At 26.5% G+C, this 23869-nt stretch overlaps 11 non-coding genes across 11 annotated transcripts; all 11 read left to right on the top strand.

Moving 5' to 3' along the window:
* Window positions 1–491: 491 nt before the first annotated feature.
* On the top strand, window positions 492–564 carry TRNAV-UAC (transfer RNA valine (anticodon UAC)). Its single transcript has one exon. It is a non-coding gene; the product is annotated as a tRNA-Val (tRNA).
* A 3544-nt stretch (window positions 565–4108) lies between these two features.
* Window positions 4109–4181, top strand: TRNAV-UAC (transfer RNA valine (anticodon UAC)). Its single transcript has one exon. It is a non-coding gene; the product is annotated as a tRNA-Val (tRNA).
* Window positions 4182–5522: 1341 nt separating this feature from the next.
* Window positions 5523–5595, top strand: TRNAV-UAC (transfer RNA valine (anticodon UAC)). The gene has a single exon. It is a non-coding gene; the product is annotated as a tRNA-Val (tRNA).
* Window positions 5596–6936: 1341 nt separating this feature from the next.
* Window positions 6937–7009, top strand: TRNAV-UAC (transfer RNA valine (anticodon UAC)). Its single transcript has one exon. It is a non-coding gene; the product is annotated as a tRNA-Val (tRNA).
* A 2200-nt stretch (window positions 7010–9209) lies between these two features.
* TRNAV-UAC (transfer RNA valine (anticodon UAC)) lies at window positions 9210–9282 on the top strand. The gene has a single exon. It is a non-coding gene; the product is annotated as a tRNA-Val (tRNA).
* A 2196-nt stretch (window positions 9283–11478) lies between these two features.
* On the top strand, window positions 11479–11551 carry TRNAV-UAC (transfer RNA valine (anticodon UAC)). The gene has a single exon. It is a non-coding gene; the product is annotated as a tRNA-Val (tRNA).
* Window positions 11552–13752: 2201 nt separating this feature from the next.
* TRNAV-UAC (transfer RNA valine (anticodon UAC)) lies at window positions 13753–13825 on the top strand. The gene has a single exon. It is a non-coding gene; the product is annotated as a tRNA-Val (tRNA).
* A 2201-nt stretch (window positions 13826–16026) lies between these two features.
* On the top strand, window positions 16027–16099 carry TRNAV-UAC (transfer RNA valine (anticodon UAC)). Its single transcript has one exon. It is a non-coding gene; the product is annotated as a tRNA-Val (tRNA).
* Window positions 16100–18301: 2202 nt separating this feature from the next.
* On the top strand, window positions 18302–18374 carry TRNAV-UAC (transfer RNA valine (anticodon UAC)). Its single transcript has one exon. It is a non-coding gene; the product is annotated as a tRNA-Val (tRNA).
* Window positions 18375–20574: 2200 nt separating this feature from the next.
* On the top strand, window positions 20575–20647 carry TRNAV-UAC (transfer RNA valine (anticodon UAC)). The gene has a single exon. It is a non-coding gene; the product is annotated as a tRNA-Val (tRNA).
* Window positions 20648–22848: 2201 nt separating this feature from the next.
* On the top strand, window positions 22849–22921 carry TRNAV-UAC (transfer RNA valine (anticodon UAC)). The gene has a single exon. It is a non-coding gene; the product is annotated as a tRNA-Val (tRNA).
* The last annotated feature ends 948 nt before the right edge of the window (window positions 22922–23869 follow it).

Here is a 23869-nt window from a genome sequence, read left to right as displayed (position 1 = left end):
AGAAAAATATAATAGTCGCTGTCAAATGGCAACCAAAGAAAAGACTGTAAAAATTGTTACAACGCATAATTTACCCTCAACCACCCCCAGACCCCGAGTACATCCACACCTCAAAACAAGTACATAATTACATCTCACAACACTATAACACAAGAGTATAAGCGAATTAAAAATAGAAGACGCCAAATACAAGTTTAAAGTATTTTTGACTGATGCATTTTATAATGAATAAATTGAATCCATTATATAGTCTTAAACTCCCTCTTCCTTTACAAAACTAAATGGTGTGAGACTTGTTGAACATGTATATTTTCAATCTATACTAACATATTTGTGGTGATTTGGAAGAATTTAGTCTATTAATCTAAAGAAATTGAGTTCAAATCTTGAGAGATACAATTGTAAAATAGTCATTAGTGTCATTTTAATTAATAATTTGTTTCCATCTCTAATATATATGTATTGAATTAAATTAGTTGAATAACCCAAATGTTGCTGTGGTGTAGTGGTTATCACGTCAGTCTTACACACTGAAGGTCTCCAGTTTAATCCTGGGCAGCAACATATGTATTTATTACTATTATTTCAAATTAATAGCATTGTTTGAATAATTAATATACATCATAAGCTTTTCTTCTCTTCCTATTTTTAATTTTTGATCATTTTATTTCTATATTTTGTTCTTGCTTTTTTTCCATTGTTTAAAATAAATGGTAGATTCATTTCAAAATTAAGAAAAATAAATTTCTACAAGTAGAAATCTAAATTTGTTGAATATAAAAATATTTATTGATTAAATTATTAATATAAGTGTTTCAATTATTAATATCCATCATATGCCATTTTTTTCTATTTTGATATTTTATTATTATTTGCTTTCTCTATTTTGTACTTTCATTCTTATTTTATTCTTGCTTTTTTGTTTAATTTTATAAAACAATTGGTAGATTCATTTAAAAATTAAGAAAGATTATAATCCACAAGTATAAAAACTTCTCAAATAATTTTCACATATCGAAAACCAGTTTGAAAAATTCTGATGAAACTTCTTTATTGACATAATCTTATAGTAGACCTTTCATCAATGTTAATAAGTACTCATGTACTGAGCATTAATCATTAACTTATGTAAAAAATAATTATTCTCTGAATTTTATCTAGCCCAATCCACCTAGTGGAACTTCTGACAGTAGCTCAACAACACTTGATGTGAAAGATCAGATAAAGTTGCAACCATAAAGCATACTTAGAACTCTTATCCCTGGATGGAACCATAAGCTATGATAACAATTGTTAGAAAATATCAACATGGAGAAATTAAAATAACACATACACAAACACAAGGACATAACATGGAAATTCCAAATTCAGAGAGAAAAATATAACAGTCGCTGTCAAATGACAACCAAAGAAAAACAAGTGAAATTTTTTACAACGCATAATGTACCCTCAGCCACCCCCAGACCCCGAGTACACCCACACCTCAAAGCAAGTACATAATTACATCTCACAACACTCTAACAAGAGAGTATAAAATCAAAATTTGTAGATTATAAAAATATTTATTAATAAAATAATTAAATTATTACTTTTTTGTTTTTGTTACTATTATTTCATATTAATAGAAGTGTTTCAATTATTAATATCCATTATATGCCATATTTTTTCTATTTTGATATTTTTTAATTATTTGCTTTCTCTATTTTGTACTCTCATTCTTATTTTATTCTTGCTTTTTATTTAATTTTATAAAACAATTGGTAGATTCAGTTCAAAATTAAGAAAAATAATATTCAACAAGTATAAAAATTCTAAATAATTTCCACATATCGAAAACCAGTTTGAAAAATTATGATGAAACTTCTTTGTTGACATAGTATTATTGTAGACCTTTCATTAATGTTAATAAATACTCATGTACTGAGCATTAATCAATATATTATGTAATCCTTGTCATATCAGCACATATTTGATTTGAACTTTCCACATGTAAAAAATAATTATTCTCTCAATTTTATCTAGCCCAATCCATATAGTGGAACTTCTGACAGTAGCTCAATAACACTTGATCAGAAAGCTCAGATAAAGTCGCAACCATAAAGCATACTTAGAACTCTTATCCCTGGATGGAACCAAAAGCTATGATAAAAATTGTTATAAAATATCAACATGGAGAAATTAAAATAACACATACACAAACACAAGGGCATAACATGGAAACTCCAAATTCAGAGAGAAAAATATAATAGTCGCTGTCAAATGGCAACCAAAGAAAAGACTGTAAAAATTGTTACAACGCATAATTTACCCTCAACCACCCCCAGACCCCGAGTACATCCACACCTCAAAACAAGTACATAATTACATCTCACAACACTATAACACAAGAGTATAAGCGAATTAAAAATAGAAGACGCCAAATACAAGTTTAAAGTATTTTTGACTGATGCATTTTATAATGAATAAATTGAATCCATTATATAGTCTTAAACTCCCTCTTCCTTTACAAAACTAAATGGTGTGAGACTTGTTGAACATGTATATTTTCAATCTATACTAACATATTTGTGGTGATTTGGAAGAATTTAGTCTATTAATCTAAAGAAATTGAGTTCAAATCTTGAGAGATACAATTGTAAAATAGTCATTAGTGTCATTTTAATTAATAATTTGTTTCCATCTCTAATATATATGTATTGAATTAAATTAGTTGAATAACCCAAATGTTGCTGTGGTGTAGTGGTTATCACATAAGTACTACACACTGAAGGTCTCCAGTTCAAATCTAGGCAGCAACATATGTATTTATTATTATTATTTCATATTAATAGCCTTTCTTTTCTTCCTATTTTTAATTTTTGATCATTTTATTTCTATATTTTGTTCTTGCTTTTTTTCCATTGTTTAAAATAAATGGTAGATTCATTTCAAAATTAAGAAAAATAAATTTGTACAACTATAAAATCTACATTTGTTGAATATAAAAATATTTATTAATTAAATTATTAAATTATTGTATTTATGTTTTTCTTACTATTATTTATATTAATATAAGTGTTTCAATTATTAATATCCATCATATGCCATTTTTTTCTATTTTGATATTTTATTATTATTTGCTTTCTCTATTTTGTACTTTCATTCTTATTTTATTCTTGCTTTTTTGTTTAATTTTATAAAACAATTGTTAGATTCATTTAAAAATTAAGAAAAATTATAATCCACAAGTATAAAAACTTCTCAAATAATTTCCACATATCGAAAACCAGTTTGAAAAATTCTATTGAAACTTCTTTATTGACATAATCTTATAGTAGACCTTTCATCAATGTTAATAAATACTCATGTACTGAGCATTAATCATTAACTTATGTAAAAAATAATTATTCTCTCAATTTTATCTAGCCCAATCCACCTAGTGGAACTTCTGACAGTAGCTCAACAACACTTGATGTGAAAGATCAGATAAAGTTGCAACCATAAAGCATACTTAGAACTCTTATCCCTGGATGGAACCATAAGCTATGATAACAATTGTTAGAAAATATCAACATGGAAAAATTAAAATAACACATACACAAACACAAGGACATAACATGGAAATTCCAAATTCAGAGAGAAAAATATAACAGTCGTTGTCAAATGACAACCAAAGAAAAGACTGTAAAAATTGTTACAACGCATAATTTACCCTCAACCACCCCTAGACCCCGAGTACATCCACACCTCAAAACAAGTACATAATTACATCTCACAACACTATAAGACAAGAGTATAAGCGAATTAAAAATAGAAGACGCCAAATACAAGTTTAAAGTATTTTTGACTGATGCATTTTATAATGAATAAATTGAATCCATTATATAGTCTTAAACTCCCTCTTCCTTTACAAAATTAAATGGTGTGAGACTTGTTAAACATGTATATTTTCAATCTATACTATCATATTTTTGGTGATTTGGAAGAATTTAGTCTATTAATCTAAAGAAATTGAGTTCAAATCTTGAGAGATACAATTGTAAAATAGTCATTAGTGTCATTTTAATTAATAATTTGTTTCCATCTCTAATATATATGTATTGAATTAAATTAGTTGAATAACCCAGATGTTGCTGTGGTGTAGTGGTTATCACGTCAGTCTTACACACTGAAGGTCTCAAGTTCAATCTTGGGCAGCAACATATGTATTTATTACTATTATTTCATATTAATAGCGTTGTTTAAATAATTAATATACATCATAAGCCTTTTTTTTCTTCCTATTTTTAATTTTTGATCATTTTATTACTATATTTGTTCTTGCTTTTTTCCATTGTATAAAATAAATGGTAGATTCATTTCAAAATTAAGAAAAATAAATTTCTACAAGTATAAAATCTACATTTGTTGAATATAAAAATATTTATTAATAAAAATAATTAAATTATTATATTTATGTTTTTCTTACTATTATTTAATATTAATATAAGTGTTTCAATTATTAATATCCATCATATGCCATTTTTTTCTATTTTGATATTTTATTATTATTTGCTTTCTCTATTTTGTACTTTCATTCTTATTTTATTCTTGCTCTTTTGTTTAATTTTATAAAACAATTGTTAGATTCATTTAAAAATTAAGAAAAATTATAATCCACAAGTATAAAAACTTCTCAAATAATTTCCACATATCGAAAACCAGTTTGAAAAATTCTATTGAAACTTCTTTATTGACATAATCTTATAGTAGACCTTTCAACAATGTTAATAAATACTCATGTACTGAGCATTAATCATTAACTTATGTAAAAAATAATTATTCTCTCAATTTTATCTAGCCCAATCCACCTATTGGAACTTCTGACAGTAGCTCAACAACACTTGATGTGAAAGATCAGATAAAGTTGCAACCATAAAGCATACTTAGAACTCTTATCCCTGGATGGAACCATAAGCTATGATAACAATTGTTAGAAAATATCAACATGGAAAAATTAAAATAACACATACACAAACAGAAGGACATAACATGGAAATTCCAAATTCAGAGAGAAAAATATAACAGTCGTTGTCAAATGACAACCAAAGAAAAGACTGTAAAAATTGTTACAACGCATAATTTACCCTCAACCACCCCTAGACCCCGAGTACATCCACACCTCAAAACAAGTACATAATTACATCTCACAACACTATAAGACAAGAGTATAAGCGAATTAAAAATAGAAGACGCCAAATACAAGTTTAAAGTATTTTTGACTGATGCATTTTATAATGAATAAATTGAATCCATTATATAGTCTTAAACTCCCTCTTCCTTTACAAAATTAAATGGTGTGAGACTTGTTAAACATGTATATTTTCAATCTATACTAACATATTTTTGGTGATTTGGAAGAATTTAGTCTATTAATCTAAAGAAATTGAGTTCAAATCTTGAGAGATACAATTGTAAAATAGTCATTAGTGTCATTTTAATTAATAATTTGTTTCCATCTCTAATATATATGTATTGAATTAAATTAGTTGAATAACCCAGATGTTGCTGTGGTGTAGTGGTTATCACGTCAGTCTTACACACTGAAGGTCTCAAGTTCAATCCTGGGCAGCAACATATGTATTTATTACTATTATTTCATATTAATAGCGTTGTTTAAATAATTAATATACATCATAAGCCTTTTTTTTCTTCCTATTTTTAATTTTTGATCATTTTATATCTATATTTTGATCTTGCTTTTTTTCCATTGTATAAAATAAATGTAGATTCATTTCAAAATTAAGAAAAATAAATTTCTACAAGTATAAAATCTACATTTGTTGAATATAAAAATATTTATTAATAAAAATAATTAAATTATTATATTTATGTTTTTCTTACTATTATTTCATATTAATATAAGTGTTTCAATTATTAATATCCATCATATGCCATTTTTTTCTATTTTGATATTTTATTATTATTTGCTTTCTCTTTTTTGTACTTTCATTCTTATTTTATTCTTGCTCTTTTGTTTAATTTTATAAAACAATTGTTAGATTCATTTAAAAATTAAGAAAAATTATAATCCACAAGTATAAAAACTTCTCAAATAATTTCCACATATCGAAAACCAGTTTGAAAAATTCTATTGAAACTTCTTTATTGACATAATCTTATAGTAGACCTTTCAACAATGTTAATAAATACTCATGTACTGAGCATTAATCATTAACTTATGTAAAAAATAATTATTCTCTCAATTTTATCTAGCCCAATCCACCTATTGGAACTTCTGACAGTAGCTCAACAACACTTGATGTGAAAGATCAGATAAAGTTGCAACCATAAAGCATACTTAGAACTCTTATCCCTGGATGGAACCATAAGCTATGATAACAATTGTTAGAAAATATCAACATGGAGAAATTAAAATAACACATACACAAACACAAGGACATAACATGGAAATTCCAAATTCAAAGAGAAAAATATAACAGTCGCTGTCAAATGACAACCAAAGAAAAGACTGTAAAAATTGTTACAACGCATAATTTACCCTCAACCACCCCTAGACCCCGAGTACATCCACACCTCAAAACAAGTACATAATTACATCTCACAACACTATAAGACAAGAGTATAAGCGAATTAAAAATAGAAGACGCCAAATACAAGTTTAAAGTATTTTTGACTGATGCATTTTATAATGAATAAATTGAATCCATTATATAGTCTTAAACTCCCTCTTCCTTTACAAAATTAAATGGTGTGAGACTTGTTAAACATGTATATTTTCAATCTATACTAACATATTTTTGGTGATTTGGAAGAATTTAGTCTATTAATCTAAAGAAATTGAGTTCAAATCTTGAGAGATACAATTGTAAAATAGTCATTAGTGTCATTTTAATTAATAATTTGTTTCCATCTCTAAATATATGTATTGAATTAAATTAGTTGAATAACCCAGATGTTGTTGTGGTGTAGTGGTTATCACGTCAGTCTTACACACTGAAGGTCTCCAGTTCAATCCTGGGCAGCAACATATGTATTTATTACTATTATTTCATATTAATAGCGTTGTTTAAATAATTAATATACATCATAAGCCTTTTTTTCTTCCTATTTTTAATTTTTGATCATTTTATATCTATATTTTGTTCTTGCTTTTTTTCCATTGTATAAAATAAATGGTAGATTCATTTCAAAATTAAGAAAAATAAATTTCTACAAGTATAAAATCTACATTTGTTGAATATAAAAATATTTATTAATAAAATAATTAAATTATTATATTATGTTTTTCTTACTATTATTTCATATTAATATAAGTGTTTCAATTATTAATATCCATCATATGCCATTTTTTTCTATTTTGATATTTTATTATTATTTGCTTTCTCTATTTTGTACTTTCATTCTTATTTTATTCTTGCTTTTTTGTTTAATTTTATAAAACAATTGGTAGATTCATTTAAAAATTAAGAAAAATTATAATCCACAAGTATAAAAACTTCTCAAATAATTTCCACATATCGAAAACCAGTTTGAAAAGCTCTGATGAAACTTCTTTGTTGACATAATCTTATAGTAGACCTTTCATCAATGTTAATAAATACTCATGTACTGAGCATTAATCATTAACTTATGTAAAAAATAATTATTCTCTCAATTTTATCTAGCCCAATCCACCTAGTGGAACTTCTGACCGTAGCTCAACAACACTTGATGTGAAAGATCAGATAAAGTTGCAACCATAAAGCATACTTAGAACTCTTATCCCTGGATGGAACCATAAGCTATGATAACAATTGTTAGAAAATATCAACATGGAGAAATTAAAATAACACATACACAAACACAAGGACATAACATGGAAATTCCAAATTCAGAGAGAAAAATATAACAGTCGCTGTCAAATGACAACCAAAGAAAAACAAGTGAAATTTTTTACAACGCATAATGTACCCTCAGCCACCCCCAGACCCCGAGTACACCCACACCTCAAAGCAAGTACATAATTACATCTCACAACACTCTAACACGAGAGTATAAAATCAAGATTTGTAGATTATAAAAATATTTATTAATAAAATAATTAAATTATTACTTTTTTTTTTGTTACTATTATTTCATATTAATAGAAGTGTTTCAATTATTAATATCCATCATATGCCATATTTTTTCTATTTTGATATTTTTTTATTATTTGCTTTCTCTATTTTGTACTCTCATTCTTATTTTATTCTTGCTTTTTATTTAATTTTATAAAACAATTGGTAGATTCAGTTCAAAATTAAGAAAAATAATACTCAACAAGTATAAAAATTCTCAAATAATTTCCACATATCGAAAACCAGTTTGAAAAATAATGATGAAACTTCTTTGTTGACATAGTATTATTGTAGACCTTTCATTAATGTTAATAAATACTCATGTACTGAGCATTAATCAATATATTATGTAATCCTTGTCATATCAACACATATTTGATTTGAACTTTCCACATGTAAAAAATAATTATTCTCTCAATTTTATCTAGCCCAATCCATATAGTGGAACTTCTGACAGTAGCTCAACAACACTTGATCTGAAAGCTCAGATAAAGTCGCAACCATAAAGCATACTTAGAACTCTTATCCCTGGATGGAACCAAAAGCTATGATAACAATTGTTATAAAATATCAACATGGAGAAATTAAAATAACACATACACAAACACAAGGACATAACATGGAAACTCCAAATTCAGAGAGAAAAATATAATAGTCGCTGTCAAATGGCAACCAAAGAAAAGACTGTAAAAATTGTTACAACGCATAATTTACCCTCAACCACCCCTAGACCCCGAGTACATCCACACCTCAAAACAAGTACATAATTACATCTCACAACACTATAAGACAAGAGTATAAGCGAATTAAAAATAGAAGACGCCAAATACAAGTTTAAAGTATTTTTGACTGATGCATTTTATAATGAATAAATTGAATCCATTATATAGTCTTAAACTCCCTCTTCCTTTACAAAATTAAATGGTGTGAGACTTGTTAAACATGTATATTTTCAATCTATACTAACATATTTTTGGTGATTTGGAAGAATTTAGTCTATTAATCTAAAGAAATTGAGTTCAAATCTTGAGAGATACAATTGTAAAATAGTCATTAGTGTCATTTTAATTAATAATTTGTTTCCATCTCTAATATATATGTATTGAATTAAATTAGTTGAATAACCCAGATGTTGTTGTGGTGTAGTGGTTATCACGTCAGTCTTACACACTGAAGGTCTCCAGTTCAATCCTGGGCAGCAACATATGTATTTATTACTATTATTTCATATTAATAGCGTTGTTTAAATAATTAATATACATCATAAGCCTTTTTTTTCTTCCTATTTTTAATTTTTGATCATTTTATATCTATATTTTGTTCTTGCTTTTTTTCCATTGTATAAAATAAATGGTAGATTCATTTCAAAATTAAGAAAAATAAATTTCTACAAGTATAAAATCTACATTTGTTGAATATAAAAATATTTATTAATAAATAATTAAATTATTATATTTATGTTTTTCTTACTATTATTTCATATTAATATAAGTGTTTCAATTATTAATATCCATCATATGCCATTTTTTCTATTTTGATATTTTATTATTATTTGCTTTCTCTATTTTGTACTTTCATTCTTATTTTATTCTTGCTTTTTTGTTTAATTTTATAAAACAATTGGTAGATTCATTTAAAAATTAAGAAAAATTATAATCCACAAGTATAAAAACTTCTCAAATAATTTCCACATATCGAAAACCAGTTTGAAAAGCTCTGATGAAACTTCTTTGTTGACATAATCTTATAGTAGACCTTTCATCAATGTTAATAAATACTCATGTACTGAGCATTAATCATTAACTTATGTAAAAAATAATTATTCTCTCAATTTTATCTAGCCCAATCCACCTAGTGGAACTTCTGACCGTAGCTCAACAACACTTGATGTGAAAGATCAGATAAAGTTGCAACCATAAAGCATACTTAGAACTCTTATCCCTGGATGGAACCATAAGCTATGATAACAATTGTTAGAAAATATCAACATGGAGAAATTAAAATAACACATACACAAACACAAGGACATAACATGGAAATTCCAAATTCAGAGAGAAAAATATAACAGTCGCTGTCAAATGACAACCAAAGAAAAACAAGTGAAATTTTTTACAACGCATAATGTACCCTCAGCCACCCCCAGACCCCGAGTACCCACACCTCAAAGCAAGTACATAATTACATCTCACAACACTCTAACACGAGAGTATAAAATCAAGATTTGTAGATTATAAAAATATTTATTAATAAAATAATTAAATTATTACTTTTTTTTTTGTTACTATTATTTCATATTAATAGAAGTGTTTCAATTATTAATATCCATCATATGCCATATTTTTTCTATTTTGATATTTTTTTATTATTTGCTTTCTCTATTTTGTACTCTCATTCTTATTTTATTCTTGCTTTTTATTTAATTTTATAAAACAATTGGTAGATTCAGTTCAAAATTAAGAAAAATAATACTCAACAAGTATAAAAATTCTCAAATAATTTCCACATATCGAAAACCAGTTTGAAAAATAATGATGAAACTTCTTTGTTGACATAGTATTATTGTAGACCTTTCATTAATGTTAATAAATACTCATGTACTGAGCATTAATCAATATATTATGTAATCCTTGTCATATCAACACATATTTGATTTGAACTTTCCACATGTAAAAAATAATTATTCTCTCAATTTTATCTAGCCCAATCCATAGTGGAACTTCTGACAGTAGCTCAACAACACTTGATCTGAAAGCTCAGATAAAGTCGCAACCATAAAGCATACTTAGAACTCTTATCCCTGGATGGAACCAAAAGCTATGATAACAATTGTTATAAAATATCAACATGGAGAAATTAAAATAACACATACACAAACACAAGGACATAACATGGAAACTCCAAATTCAGAGAGAAAAATATAATAGTCGCTGTCAAATGGCAACCAAAGAAAAGACTGTAAAAATTGTTACAACGCATAATTTACCCTCAACCACCCCTAGACCCCGAGTACATCCACACCTCAAAACAAGTACATAATTACATCTCACAACACTATAAGACAAGAGTATAAGCGAATTAAAAATAGAAGACGCCAAATACAAGTTTAAAGTATTTTTGACTGATGCATTTTATAATGAATAAATTGAATCCATTATATAGTCTTAAACTCCCTCTTCCTTTACAAAATTAAATGGTGTGAGACTTGTTAAACATGTATATTTTCAATCTATACTAACATATTTTTGGTGATTTGGAAGAATTTAGTCTATTAATCTAAAGAAATTGAGTTCAAATCTTGAGAGATACAATTGTAAAATAGTCATTAGTGTCATTTTAATTAATAATTTGTTTCCATCTCTAATATCTATGTATTGAATTAAATTAGTTGAATAACCCAGATGTTGTTGTGGTGTAGTGGTTATCACGTCAGTCTTACACACTGAAGGTCTCCAGTTCAATCCTGGGCAGCAACATATGTATTTATTACTATTATTTCATATTAATAGCGTTGTTTAAATAATTAATATACATCATAAGCCTTTTTTTCTTCCTATTTTTAATTTTTGATCATTTTATATCTATATTTTGTTCTTGCTTTTTTTCCATTGTATAAAATAAATGGTAGATTCATTTCAAAATTAAGAAAAATAAATTTCTACAAGTATAAAATCTACATTTGTTGAATATAAAAATATTTATTAATAAAATAATTAAATTATTATATTTATGTTTTTCTTACTATTATTTCATATTAATATAAGTGTTTCAATTATTAATATCCATCATATGCCATTTTTTTCTATTTTGATATTTTATTATTATTTGCTTTCTCTATTTTGTACTTTCATTCTTATTTTATTCTTGCTTTTTTGTTTAATTTTATAAAACAATTGGTAGATTCATTTAAAAATTAAGAAAAATTATAATCCACAAGTATAAAAACTTCTCAAATAATTTCCACATATCGAAAACCAGTTTGAAAAGCTCTGATGAAACTTCTTTGTTGACATAATCTTATAGTAGACCTTTCATCAATGTTAATAAATACTCATGTACTGAGCATTAATCATTAACTTATGTAAAAAATAATTATTCTCTCAATTTTATCTAGCCCAATCCACCTAGTGGAACTTCTGACCGTAGCTCAACAACACTTGATGTGAAAGATCAGATAAAGTTGCAACCATAAAGCATACTTAGAACTCTTATCCCTGGATGGAACCATAAGCTATGATAACAATTGTTAGAAAATATCAACATGGAGAAATTAAAATAACACATACACAAACACAAGGACATAACATGGAAATTCCAAATTCAGAGAGAAAAATATAACAGTCGCTGTCAAATGACAACCAAAGAAAAACAAGTGAAATTTTTTACAACGCATAATGTACCCTCAGCCACCCCCAGACCCCGAGTACTCCCACACCTCAAAGCAACTACATAATTACATCTCACAACACTCTAACACGAGAGTATAAAATCAAGATTTGTAGATTATAAAAATATTTATTAATAAAATAATTAAATTATTACTTTTTTTTTTGTTACTATTATTTCATATTAATAGAAGTGTTTCAATTATTAATATCCATCATATGCCATATTTTTTCTATTTTGATATTTTTTTATTATTTGCTTTCTCTATTTTGTACTCTCATTCTTATTTTATTCTTGCTTTTTATTTAATTTTATAAAACAATTGGTAGATTCAGTTCAAAATTAAGAAAAATAATACTCAACAAGTATAAAAATTCTCAAATAATTTCCACATATCGAAAACCAGTTTGAAAAATAATGATGAAACTTCTTTGTTGACATAGTATTATTGTAGACCTTTCATTAATGTTAATAAATACTCATGTACTGAGCATTAATCAATATATTATGTAATCCTTGTCATATCAACACATATTTGATTTGAACTTTCCACATGTAAAAAATAATTATTCTCTCAATTTTATCTAGCCCAATCCATATAGTGGAACTTCTGACAGTAGCTCAACAACACTTGATCTGAAAGCTCAGATAAAGTCGCAACCATAAAGCATACTTAGAACTCTTATCCCTGGATGGAACCAAAAGTTATGATAACAATTGTTATAAAATATCAACATGGAGAAATTAAAATAACACATACACAAACACAAGGACATAACATGGAAACTCCAAATTCAGAGAGAAAAATATAATAGTCGCTGTCAAATGGCAACCAAAGAAAAGACTGTAAAAATTGTTACAACGCATAATTTACCCTCAACCACCCCTAGACCCCGAGTACATCCACACCTCAAAACAAGTACATAATTACATCTCACAACACTATAAGACAAGAGTATAAGCGAATTAAAAATAGAAGACGCCAAATACAAGTTTAAAGTATTTTTGACTGATGCATTTTATAATGAATAAATTGAATCCATTATATAGTCTTAAACTCCCTCTTCCTTTACAAAATTAAATGGTGTGAGACTTGTTAAACATGTATATTTTCAATCTATACTAACATATTTTTGGTGATTTGGAAGAATTTAGTCTATTAATCTAAAGAAATTGAGTTCAAATCTTGAGAGATACAATTGTAAAATAGTCATTAGTGTCATTTTAATTAATAATTTGTTTCCATCTCTAATATATATGTATTGAATTAAATTAGTTGAATAACCCAGATGTTGTTGTGGTGTAGTGGTTATCACGTCAGTCTTACACACTGAAGGTCTCCAGTTCAATCCTGGGCAGCAACATATGTATTTATTACTATTATTTCATATTAATAGCGTTGTTTAAATAATTAATATACATCATAAGCCTTTTTTTTCTTCCTATTTTTAATTTTTGATCATTTTATATCTATATTTTGTTCTTGCTTTTTTTCCATTGTATAAAATAAATGGTAGATTCATTTCAAAATTAAGAAAAATAAATTTCTACAAGTATAAAATCTACATTTGTTGAATATAAAAATATTTATTAATAAAATAATTAAATTATTATATTTATGTTTTTCTTACTATTATTTCATATTAATATAAGTGTTTCAATTATTAATATCCATCATATGCCATTTTTTTCTATTTTGATATTTTATTATTATTTGCTTTCTCTATTTTGTACTTTCATTCTTATTTTATTCTTGCTTTTTTGTTTAATTTTATAAAACAATTGGTAGATTCATTTAAAAATTAAGAAAAATTATAATCCACAAGTATAAAAACTTCTCAAATAATTTCCACATATCGAAAACCAGTTTGAAAAGCTCTGATGAAACTTCTTTGTTGACATAATCTTATAGTAGACCTTTCATCAATGTTAATAAATACTCATGTACTGAGCATTAATCATTAACTTATGTAAAAAATAATTATTCTCTCAATTTTATCTAGCCCAATCCACCTAGTGGAACTTCTGACCGTAGCTCAACAACACTTGATGTGAAAGATCAGATAAAGTTGCAACCATAAAGCATACTTAGAACTCTTATCCCTGGATGGAACCATAAGCTATGATAACAATTGTTAGAAAATATCAACATGGAGAAATTAAAATAACACATACACAAACACAAGGACATAACATGGAAATTCCAAATTCAGAGAGAAAAATATAACAGTCGCTGTCAAATGACAATCAAAGAAAAACAAGTGAAATTTTTTACAACGCATAATGTACCCTCAGCCACCCCCAGACCCCGAGTACACCCACACCTCAAAGCAAGTACATAATTACATCTCACAACACTCTAACACGAGAGTATAAAATCAAGATTTGTAGATTATAAAAATATTTATTAATAAAATAATTAAATTATTACTTTTTTTTTGTTACTATTATTTCATATTAATAGAAGTGTTTCAATTATTAATATCCATCATATGCCATATTTTTTCTATTTTGATATTTTTTTATTATTTGCTTTCTCTATTTTGTACTCTCATTCTTATTTTATTCTTGCTTTTTATTTAATTTTATAAAACAATTGGTAGATTCAGTTCAAAATTAAGAAAAATAATACTCAACAAGTATAAAAATTCTCAAATAATTTCCACATATCGAAAACCAGTTTGAAAAATAATGATGAAACTTCTTTGTTGACATAGTATTATTGTAGACCTTTCATTAATGTTAATAAATACTCATGTACTGAGCATTAATCAATATATTATGTAATCCTTGTCATATCAACACATATTTGATTTGAACTTTCCACATGTAAAAAATAATTATTCTCTCAATTTTATCTAGCCCAATCCATATAGTGGAACTTCTGACAGTAGCTCAACAACACTTGATCTGAAAGCTCAGATAAAGTCGCAACCATAAAGCATACTTAGAACTCTTATCCCTGGATGGAACCAAAAGTTATGATAACAATTGTTATAAAATATCAACATGGAGAAATTAAAATAACACATACACAAACACAAGGACATAACATGGAAACTCCAAATTCAGAGAGAAAAATATAATAGTCGCTGTCAAATGGCAACCAAAGAAAAGACTGTAAAAATTGTTACAACGCATAATTTACCCTCAACCACCCCTAGACCCCGAGTACATCCACACCTCAAAACAAGTACATAATTACATCTCACAACACTATAAGACAAGAGTATAAGCGAATTAAAAATAGAAGACGCCAAATACAAGTTTAAAGTATTTTTGACTGATGCATTTTATAATGAATAAATTGAATCCATTATATAGTCTTAAACTCCCTCTTCCTTTACAAAATTAAATGGTGTGAGACTTGTTAAACATGTATATTTTCAATCTATACTAACATATTTTTGGTGATTTGGAAGAATTTAGTCTATTAATCTAAAGAAATTGAGTTCAAATCTTGAGAGATACAATTGTAAAATAGTCATTAGTGTCATTTTAATTAATAATTTGTTTCCATCTCTAATATCTATGTATTGAATTAAATTAGTTGAATAACCCAGATGTTGTTGTGGTGTAGTGGTTATCACGTCAGTCTTACACACTGAAGGTCTCCAGTTCAATCTTGGGCAGCAACATATGTATTTATTACTATTATTTCATATTAATAGCGTTGTTTAAATAATTAATATACATCATAAGCCTTTTTTTTCTTCCTATTTTTAATTTTTGATCATTTTATTACTATATTTTGTTCTTGCTTTTTTTCCATTGTATAAAATAAATGGTAGATTCATTTCAAAATTAAGAAAAATAAATTTCTACAAGTATAAAATCTACATTTGTTGAATATAAAAATATTTATTAATAAAATAATTAAATTATTATATTTATGTTTTTCTTACTATTATTTCATATTAATATAAGTGTTTCAATTATTAATATCCATCATATGCCATTTTTTTCTATTTTGATATTTTATTATTATTTGCTTTCTCTATTTTGTACTTTCATTCTTATTTTATTCTTGCTTTTTTGTTTAATTTTATAAAACAATTGGTAGATTCATTTAAAAATTAAGAAAAATTATAATCCACAAGTATAAAAACTTCTCAAATAATTTCCACATATCGAAAACCAGTTTGAAAAGCTCTGATGAAACTTCTTTGTTGACATAATCTTATAGTAGACCTTTCATCAATGTTAATAAATACTCATGTACTGAGCATTAATCATTAACTTATGTAAAAAATAATTATTCTCTCAATTTTATCTAGCCCAATCCACCTAGTGGAACTTCTGACCGTAGCTCAACAACACTTGATGTGAAAGATCAGATAAAGTTGCAACCATAAAGCATACTTAGAACTCTTATCCCTGGATGGAACCATAAGCTATGATAACAATTGTTAGAAAATATCAACATGGAGAAATTAAAATAACACATACACAAACACAAGGACATAACATGGAAATTCCAAATTCAGAGAGAAAAATATAACAGTCGCTGTCAAATGACAACCAAAGAAAAACAAGTGAAATTTTTTACAACGCATAATGTACCCTCAGCCACCCCCAGACCCCGAGTACACCCACACCTCAAAGCAAGTACATAATTACATCTCACAACACTCTAACACGAGAGTATAAAATCAAGATTTGTAGATTATAAAAATATTTATTAATAAAATAATTAAATTATTACTTTTTTTTTTGTTACTATTATTTCATATTAATAGAAGTGTTTCAATTATTAATATCCATCATATGCCATATTTTTTCTATTTTGATATTTTTTTATTATTTGCTTTCTCTATTTTGTACTCTCATTCTTATTTTATTCTTGCTTTTTATTTAATTTTATAAAACAATTGGTAGATTCAGTTCAAAATTAAGAAAAATAATACTCAACAAGTATAAAAATTCTCAAATAATTTCCACATATCGAAAACCAGTTTGAAAAATAATGATGAAACTTCTTTGTTGACATAGTATTATTGTAGACCTTTCATTAATGTTAATAAATACTCATGTACTGAGCATTAATCAATATATTATGTAATCCTTGTCATATCAACACATATTTGATTTGAACTTTCCACATGTAAAAAATAATTATTCTCTCAATTTTATCTAGCCCAATCCATATAGTGGAACTTCTGACAGTAGCTCAACAACACTTGATCTGAAAGCTCAGATAAAGTCGCAACCATAAAGCATACTTAGAACTCTTATCCCTGGATGGAACCAAAAGTTATGATAACAATTGTTATAAAATATCAACATGGAGAAATTAAAATAACACATACACAAACACAAGGACATAACATGGAAACTCCAAATTCAGAGAGAAAAATATAATAGTCGCTGTCAAATGGCAACCAAAGAAAAGACTGTAAAAATTGTTACAACGCATAATTTACCCTCAACCACCCCTAGACCCCGAGTACATCCACACCTCAAAACAAGTACATAATTACATCTCACAACACTATAAGACAAGAGTATAAGCGAATTAAAAATAGAAGACGCCAAATACAAGTTTAAAGTATTTTTGACTGATGCATTTTATAATGAATAAATTGAATCCATTATATAGTCTTAAACTCCCTCTTCCTTTACAAAATTAAATGGTGTGAGACTTGTTAAACATGTATATTTTCAATCTATACTAACATATTTTTGGTGATTTGGAAGAATTTAGTCTATTAATCTAAAGAAATTGAGTTCAAATCTTGAGAGATACAATTGTAAAATAGTCATTAGTGTCATTTTAATTAATAATTTGTTTCCATCTCTAATATCTATGTATTGAATTAAATTAGTTGAATAACCCAGATGTTGTTGTGGTGTAGTGGTTATCACGTCAGTCTTACACACTGAAGGTCTCCAGTTCAATCTTGGGCAGCAACATATGTATTTATTACTATTATTTCATATTAATAGCGTTGTTTAAATAATTAATATACATCATAAGCCTTTTTTTCTTCCTATTTTTAATTTTTGATCATTTTATATCTATATTTTGTTCTTGCTTTTTTTCCATTGTATAAAATAAATGGTAGATTCATTTCAAAATTAAGAAAAATAAATTTCTACAAGTATAAAATCTACATTTGTTGAATATAAAAATATTTATTAATAAAATAATTAAATTATTATATTTATGTTTTTCTTACTATTATTTCATATTAATATAAGTGTTTCAATTATTAATATCCATCATATGCCATTTTTTTCTATTTTGATATTTTATTATTATTTGCTTTCTCTATTTTGTACTTTCATTCTTATTTTATTCTTGCTTTTTTGTTTAATTTTATAAAACAATTGGTAGATTCATTTAAAAATTAAGAAAAATTATAATCCACAAGTATAAAAACTTCTCAAATAATTTCCACATATCGAAAACCAGTTTGAAAAGCTCTGATGAAACTTCTTTGTTGACATAATCTTATAGTAGACCTTTCATCAATGTTAATAAATACTCATGTACTGAGCATTAATCATTAACTTATGTAAAAAATAATTATTCTCTCAATTTTATCTAGCCCAATCCACCTAGTGGAACTTCTGACCGTAGCTCAACAACACTTGATGTGAAAGATCAGATAAAGTTGCAACCATAAAGCATACTTAGAACTCTTATCCCTGGATGGAACCATAAGCTATGATAACAATTGTTAGAAAATATCAACATGGAGAAATTAAAATAACACATACACAAACACAAGGACATAACATGGAAATTCCAAATTCAGAGAGAAAAATATAACAGTCGCTGTCAAATGACAACCAAAGAAAAACAAGTGAAATTTTTTACAACGCATAATGTACCCTCAGCCACCCCCAGACCCCGAGTACTCCCACACCTCAAAGCAAGTACATAATTACATCTCACAACACTCTAACACGAGAGTATAAAATCAAGATTTGTAGATTATAAAAATATTTATTAATAAAATAATTAAATTATTACTTTTTTTTTGTTACTATTATTTCATATTAATAGAAGTGTTTCAATTATTAATATCCATCATATGCCATATTTTTTCTATTTTGATATTTTTTTATTATTTGCTTTCTCTATTTTGTACTCTCATTCTTATTTTATTCTTGCTTTTTATTTAATTTTATAAAACAATTGGTAGATTCAGTTCAAAATTAAGAAAAATAATACTCAACAAGTATAAAAATTCTCAAATAATTTCCACATATCGAAAACCAGTTTGAAAAATAATGATGAAACTTCTTTGTTGACATAGTATTATTGTAGACCTTTCATTAATGTTAATAAATACTCATGTACTGAGCATTAATCAATATATTATGTAATCCTTGTCATATCAACACATATTTGATTTGAACTTTCCACATGTAAAAAATAATTATTCTCTCAATTTTATCTAGCCCAATCCATATAGTGGAACTTCTGACAGTAGCTCAACAACACTTGATCTGAAAGCTCAGATAAAGTCGCAACCATAAAGCATACTTAGAACTCTTATCCCTGGATGGAACCAAAAGTTATGATAACAATTGTTATAAAATATCAACATGGAGAAATTAAAATAACACATACACAAACACAAGGACATAACATGGAAACTCCAAATTCAGAGAGAAAAATATAATAGTCGCTGTCAAATGGCAACCAAAGAAAAGACTGTAAAAATTGTTACAACGCATAATTTACCCTCAACCACCCCTAGACCCCGAGTACATCCACACCTCAAAACAAGTACATAATTACATCTCACAACACTATAAGACAAGAGTATAAGCGAATTAAAAATAGAAGACGCCAAATACAAGTTTAAAGTATTTTTGACTGATGCATTTTATAATGAATAAATTGAATCCATTATATAGTCTTAAACTCCCTCTTCCTTTACAAAATTAAATGGTGTGAGACTTGTTAAACATGTATATTTTCAATCTATACTAACATATTTTTGGTGATTTGGAAGAATTTAGTCTATTAATCTAAAGAAATTGAGTTCAAATCTTGAGAGATACAATTGTAAAATAGTCATTAGTGTCATTTTAATTAATAATTTGTTTCCATCTCTAATATCTATGTATTGAATTAAATTAGTTGAATAACCCAGATGTTGTTGTGGTGTAGTGGTTATCACGTCAGTCTTACACACTGAAGGTCTCCAGTTCAATCCTGGGCAGCAACATATGTATTTATTACTATTATTTCATATTAATAGCGTTGTTTAAATAATTAATATACATCATAAGCCTTTTTTTCTTCCTATTTTTAATTTTTGATCATTTTATATCTATATTTTGTTCTTGCTTTTTTTCCATTGTATAAAATAAATGGTAGATTCATTTCAAAATTAAGAAAAATAAATTTCTACAAGTATAAAATCTACATTTGTTGAATATAAAAATATTTATTAATAAAATAATTAAATTATTATATTTATGTTTTTCTTACTATTATTTCATATTAATATAAGTGTTTCAATTATTAATATCCATCATATGCCATTTTTTTCTATTTTGATATTTTATTATTATTTGCTTTCTCTATTTTGTACTTTCATTCTTATTTTATTCTTGCTTTTTTGTTTAATTTTATAAAACAATTGGTAGATTCATTTAAAAATTAAGAAAAATTATAATCCACAAGTATAAAAACTTCTCAAATAATTTCCACATATCGAAAACCAGTTTGAAAAGCTCTGATGAAACTTCTTTGTTGACATAATCTTATAGTAGACCTTTCATCAATGTTAATAAATACTCATGTACTGAGCATTAATCATTAACTTATGTAAAAAATAATTATTCTCTCAATTTTATCTAGCCCAATCCACCTAGTGGAACTTCTGACCGTAGCTCAACAACACTTGATGTGAAAGATCAGATAAAGTTGCAACCATAAAGCATACTTAGAACTCTTATCCCTGGATGGAACCATAAGCTATGATAACAATTGTTAGAAAATATCAACATGGAGAAATTAAAATAACACATACACAAACACAAGGACATAACATGGAAATTCCAAATTCAGAGAGAAAAATATAACAGTCGCTGTCAAATGACAACCAAAGAAAAACAAGTGAAATTTTTTACAACGCATAATGTACCCTCAGCCACCCCCAGACCCCGAGTACACCCACACCTCAAAGCAAGTACATAATTACATCTCACAACACTCTAACACGAGAGTATAAAATCAAGATTTGTAGATTATAAAAATATTTATTAATAAAATAATTAAATTATTACTTTTTTTTTTGTTACTATTATTTCATATTAATAGAAGTGTTTCAATTATTAATATCCATCATATGCCATATTTTTTCTATTTTGATATTTTTTTATTATTTGCTTTCTCTATTTTGTACTCTCATTCTTATTTTATTCTTGCTTTTTATTTAATTTTATAAAACAATTGGTAGATTCAGTTCAAAATTAAGAAAAATAATACTCAACAAGTATAAAAATTCTCAAATAATTTCCACATATCGAAAACCAGTTTGAAAAATTATGATGAAACTTCTTTGTTGACATAGTATTATTGTAGACCTTTCATTAATGTTAATAAATACTCATGTACTGAGCATTAATCAATATATTATGTAATCCTTGTCATATCAACACATATTTGATTTGAACTTTCCACATGTAAAAAATAATTATTCTCTCAATTTTATCTAGCCCAATCCATATAGTGGAACTTCTGACAGTAGCTCAACAACACTTGATCTGAAAGCTCAGATAAAGTCGCAACCATAAAGCATACTTAGAACTCTTATCCCTGGATGGAACCAAAAGTTATGATAACAATTGTTATAAAATATCAACATGGAGAAATTAAAATAACACATACACAAACACAAGGACATAACATGGAAACTCCAAATTCAGAGAGAAAAATATAATAGTCGCTGTCAAATGGCAACCAAAGAAAAGACTGTAAAAATTGTTACAACGCATAATTTACCCTCAACCACCCCTAGACCCCGAGTACATCCACACCTCAAAACAAGTACATAATTACATCTCACAACACTATAAGACAAGAGTATAAGCGAATTAAAAATAGAAGACGCCAAATACAAGTTTAAAGTATTTTTGACTGATGCATTTTATAATGAATAAATTGAATCCATTATATAGTCTTAAACTCCCTCTTCCTTTACAAAATTAAATGGTGTGAGACTTGTTAAACATGTATATTTTCAATCTATACTAACATATTTTTGGTGATTTGGAAGAATTTAGTCTATTAATCTAAAGAAATTGAGTTCAAATCTTGAGAGATACAATTGTAAAATAGTCATTAGTGTCATTTTAATTAATAATTTGTTTCCATCTCTAATATCTATGTATTGAATTAAATTAGTTGAATAACCCAGATGTTGTTGTGGTGTAGTGGTTATCACGTCAGTCTTACACACTGAAGGTCTCCAGTTCAATCTTGGGCAGCAACATATGTATTTATTACTATTATTTCATATTAATAGCATTGTTTAAATAATTAATATACATCATAAGCCTTTTTTTCTTCCTATTTTTAATTTTTGATCATTTTATTTCTATATTTTGTTCTTGCTTTTTTTCCATTGTATAAAATAAATGGTAGATTCATTTCAAAATTAAGAAAAATAAATTTCTACAAGTATAAAATCTACATTTGTTGAATATAAAAATATTTATTAATAAAATAATTAAATTATTATATTTATGTTTTTCTTACTATTATTTCATATTAATATAAGTGTTTCAATTATTAATATCCATCATATGCCATTTTTTTCTATTTTGATATTTTATTATTATTTGCTTTCTCTATTTTGTACTTTCATTCTTATTTTATTCTTGCTTTTTTGTTTAATTTTATAAAACAATTGGTAGATTCATTTAAAAATTAAGAAAAATTATAATCCACAAGTATAAAAACTTCTCAAATAATTTCCACATATCGAAAACCAGTTTGAAAAGCTCTGATGAAACTTCTTTGTTGACATAATCTTATAGTAGACCTTTCATCAATGTTAATAAATACTCATGTACTGAGCATTAATCATTAACTTATGTAAAAAATAATTATTCTCTCAATTTTATCTAGCCCAATCCACCTAGTGGAACTTCTGACCGTAGCTCAACAACACTTGATGTGAAAGATCAGATAAAGTTGCAACCATAAAGCATACTTAGAACTCTTATCCCTGGATGGAACCATAAGCTATGATAACAATTGTTAGAAAATATCAACATGGAGAAATTAAAATAACACATACACAAACACAAGGACATAACATGGAAATTCCAAATTCAGAGAGAAAAATATAACAGTCGCTGTCAAATGACAACCAAAGAAAAACAAGTGAAATTTTTTACAACGCATAATGTACCCTCAGCCACCCCCAGACCCCGAG

Source organism: Lathyrus oleraceus, unplaced genomic scaffold, assembly GCF_024323335.1.
Source record: "Lathyrus oleraceus cultivar Zhongwan6 unplaced genomic scaffold, CAAS_Psat_ZW6_1.0 chrUn0356, whole genome shotgun sequence".
Classification (NCBI taxonomy): domain Eukaryota; kingdom Viridiplantae; phylum Streptophyta; class Magnoliopsida; order Fabales; family Fabaceae; genus Lathyrus; species Lathyrus oleraceus.
The sequence above is the reverse complement of the archived record's forward strand: the minus strand, read 5'-3'. Positions and strand labels throughout refer to the sequence as shown.